This window comes from Rhagoletis zephyria, unplaced genomic scaffold (assembly GCF_001687245.7).
Source record: "Rhagoletis zephyria isolate East Lansing unplaced genomic scaffold, Rhagoletis_zephyria_1.1 Rzeph_scaffold_01466, whole genome shotgun sequence".
Classification (NCBI taxonomy): Eukaryota; Metazoa; Arthropoda; class Insecta; order Diptera; family Tephritidae; genus Rhagoletis; species Rhagoletis zephyria.
The window spans coordinates 9104-12887 of NW_016158550.1; the positions used below are offsets into that span (position 1 = coordinate 9104).

The 3784-nt window shown below is 34.1% G+C and overlaps 1 long non-coding RNA gene across 1 annotated transcript; it reads right to left on the reverse strand.

Annotated features, from left to right (window-relative positions):
* Positions 1 to 66: 66 nt before the first annotated feature.
* On the reverse strand, positions 67 to 3784 carry LOC108364122 (uncharacterized). The gene is made up of 2 exons (XR_001847700.1): positions 1169 to 3784; positions 67 to 1040 (listed from the first exon to the last, which is right to left on the reverse strand). It is a non-coding gene; the product is annotated as an uncharacterized LOC108364122 (long non-coding RNA).

A 3784-nucleotide genomic window follows, 5' to 3' on the forward strand; every position in this document is an offset into this window, starting at 1 on the left:
TTATTAAAAATAAATAAATAAACATAATTTGCAAAACAAATTTGCAATATTGAATTTCGTTGCTAGTTAGTTGATCTCATCTGTATATACTTACAAATGTCTAGGTCTGACGTTTTAATTTTGCAGTTTCCAGAATCTTTCAATTAATATTTAAATGCTTTAACGAAACTGTTTAGTATTGAAATTCTCTTCCAAAGGGTGCAGCGACAGGGAAAATGAGAAAGCTTATAAAATGAACAAATGTGCGGCAATGCAGCATTGAGGATGTATGTATGTATGTATGTATGCATGTATGTATTTTTAAAAGGACATGGCATGGCAAGTGCATAATGCAAATACGTACACATGCATATATTTAAATGAAAACTAACGAAATTGCAGATCCGAGAAACCCTGGGAAAGTTAGCCGTATTTTCGGTTACTTCTGTGTGTATGCAGTAGATGCATATGTATGTGCACTGATCGAATAATTCTAATATTAACGTAAATATACTATGGGTGCACCTCCTCGACAGAAAAAGAAAAACACCTAAACCAATTTCTAAGGTTTTCGCAAACGTTTTTCTTTTTAATTTTTATTCCTCAAACAATATAAAGTTTAATTCGTGCTAATAAACTAAAATTTACTATGCCCAAAAACGCATATTTTCTCTTAAACGCGCGTTGAGTGCACTGGGTCCCTCCAAAGTTTGTACATTTTGTCATCAGATGATCTGAGAGAGTAGTGAGTTGCAGCGAAATCAGAACGGTTGGGAAAAGCCATAAAATTATAAAGCCACACAAAAAAATCTTTGCTATGACACGCGGAGGCATGTATGTAGGTGATAATTTCGATGTATTTTTGGGATACCTTAAAATGAATGTAGGGTTCATTTCACGCCATTGCGTCTGACATAACCTCAAAGTGGGGTGACATAGCCTCAAAATGGATTTGCAGCCCCAAAAAGTAGAAAAGCGGTGGCATAAAACTTAGACACCAAGCTGCTTGTCACGCACGCAGAGAGCCAACACCTGACCTCAAAGTTAAACTGATCAACGAGCTGACAAGCGGAGACAGAACGAACGCCGTGCAAGAATAAGTGCATAGTTTTTGTTTGCTGAGTTCGTCACCAAGGTTACAAGCACCCTGCGTGCCAGATGCCTAACTTCTGCGATCTAATAAAACGACTGCTGCCCAAACGCGTCCAATACAGAAAGGCTCTTACTTATTTTATTTTAAATTGTAGCTCGGTTAAAAAGTCGGTAGATTACTATATAAAGACTTGATAGAATTTAAAATCAACTTCTACCTCAAAAACTGAGTTTCTGTGTTTATTAAGAAAACCAGTGGAATGAAGAAACTCGCAACTGAAGAACTTTAGTTTTTATAAGGTTTTAAAATTACTCAATAAAAAGGATAACCTAAGATAGGGCCTTTTTATATTAGGGTAACGGCATGTTGATACTCGTAGGACAAGTCACTTTGGCCAAATACGTAGTTTGGAGCAATGAGGTTATGTAAAAAACTAAGAAATTTACTCCGAATTAGGTGATATAAAATTGGCCACATTACCGTACCGATATTGCAGCGTTATGGGTGGGTTTGTTAGTGTTGATTACTTGTTCAAAATGTGTTTTGTTGTATTTGAAATTTTCACTCAAAGCGCTGCCAAACCAAAAGAGTGTTGCCGCGTGACAAATTTTTGCGAGATAATAAAGAAATCTCTGTATGAAATAACAACTTCAACTTTTCGTAAATTAAAAACTGGACTGGAATCGTAACATCGGTTCACGGATCGAACAAGGTACGAAAGAAAATTACGTGATACGTTGGTCAGTATAAGCTAAATGGGACAAAGTGTACGATCACGTATGTCATAATCCGAAAAATGTATTTTTACGTGACGAGTTGTACGATATCGGATGTGATGATTCGAACCCTGCTTTCAAGAAACGACTTATATGCAACGAAATTTATGAGTTTGAGCCACATTTCGAAGCTGCTTGCATTGTCTCGTCTGACGGGACTCCCGGATGTATTAAGAAACGGAGTTTCGATATTCGAGGCATTTCATTTCCGCGAGCGAAATTTCTTTAGAAGGTCCAATAACCTTTTCATTTTCGTCGTTGATGTGCCAGACAGGGTAAGAGTTCGATTTATTGTGGAACGATTTTCCGTCATCTCTTGTCAAATTTGGTTCGGAGACAAACCGGTTTCGACACTGAAGATGGTACAACGGCGAAACCGGTTTGTATCCAAACAAATTTGACAAGCGATGACGAAAAATGATCGTTCAATAACATTTTCAAATGTTTAAGTAGAATATGTAAAACCGCTGATTAATTTCTGTCTACGTGACGCTTCGATGACGTTTTGATCTGATTTACCCATTAATCTCACTGCAACTCTACGTACTTCCGAAAGAAAAATTCTAGTTAAATTTTCGAAACGACCACTGTGCACACAGAAATAATATTAAAAAAATGTATCTTAAAAGTTAAGTAGAATTCAATAAGAAGTAAAATTTAACTAATAATAGACATGGCCAAACTACATGCAGTTACATAAAATTATGGTAGAGAAAGGCTAAAATCGAGTGCTATACTTATGACAAATTATTTTAATTATGTAAAACAGTGATCTTAAACCCTCAACTCAACTCTATTATTAGCAGCTGTAAGTTAATTCAACATTAAATATACATACTATGTATTTGTTTTCTGTCTTTTTTAAAACATTAATTTTGAATAAAAACCCTTATCTTTGGTACATATTTTTGAAACAAAAATTATTGGATTATTAGTTTTCGATCTATTTTTCTCACCACGCGACTCAAAGGCCTTTGAAATAGTATTTTAGTATTCAGAACAGTGTTTACCTCTGCTTTATCGGCTATCTGTCGTATGCATGTGATCGATAAAGCAGTCGATATGTTTAAAGGGAAACTAAATTTAAGAGGCAGTCGAGACTATTAGGAATGGGAGATACTACTTGCCACATTTGCCTCCTATACCACAATACCCGATTTTCGTCTAATATTTACGTGAATTCTAATAACCTTATTCAAAAAAAATAAAGTAGCTTTAAAAACGGTTTACAAATTGAAAAATTTATGAAAACTTTAGTTTAAAATAATAATATAAAGCTCTTTAAACCTACTTTATTATTTGTGAATAAGGCCATAAATGTTTAGCTGAACAGATTCAGGTAGATAAAAGATGTGTGACCCACACAAATTAAATACAACTTTCATAAAAAAAGTGGGAAGAGAGACAAAGCCAAATGAATTTTGTAGTACATTTCCACTTAAATGAGATCTTAGATTTCGAAGTCCAGGAGGATATTCGATACATATGTATATTTTCATGATTGTGAAATCTTGAATTTCAACCAAATTTTAACAAAAACAAAAATTCTCACATTTAAAAAACGAACAAACTTTCACCTTTCGGCGATCTTCAGAAAGTAGACAATTTTACAGATATTTAAAGGGAATTAAGTAAAAACCAAATTGAGAAAACAAAAAAATTGCAAAATTAATTATAAAATAAAGGCACATTTCTGTGTGGGGAACGAAAATATGCCTTCAGAGTGGAAGGAAAGAAAGAAAAAAGTTAGTAACCTGGTAGATATCAATTAAATCCAACCAAAAAACTATAAAATAGGTATTCTGGACTTCGAAGTCGATATCACAGGTTTCATTGCAGTGGAAGGACATAAGTATCTACTATTAAAATATATGTATGCTCAATTGAGTTTGTTCGGCTCGATTATTTGCAGCAATCAATATTTTTTTTTTTTTTG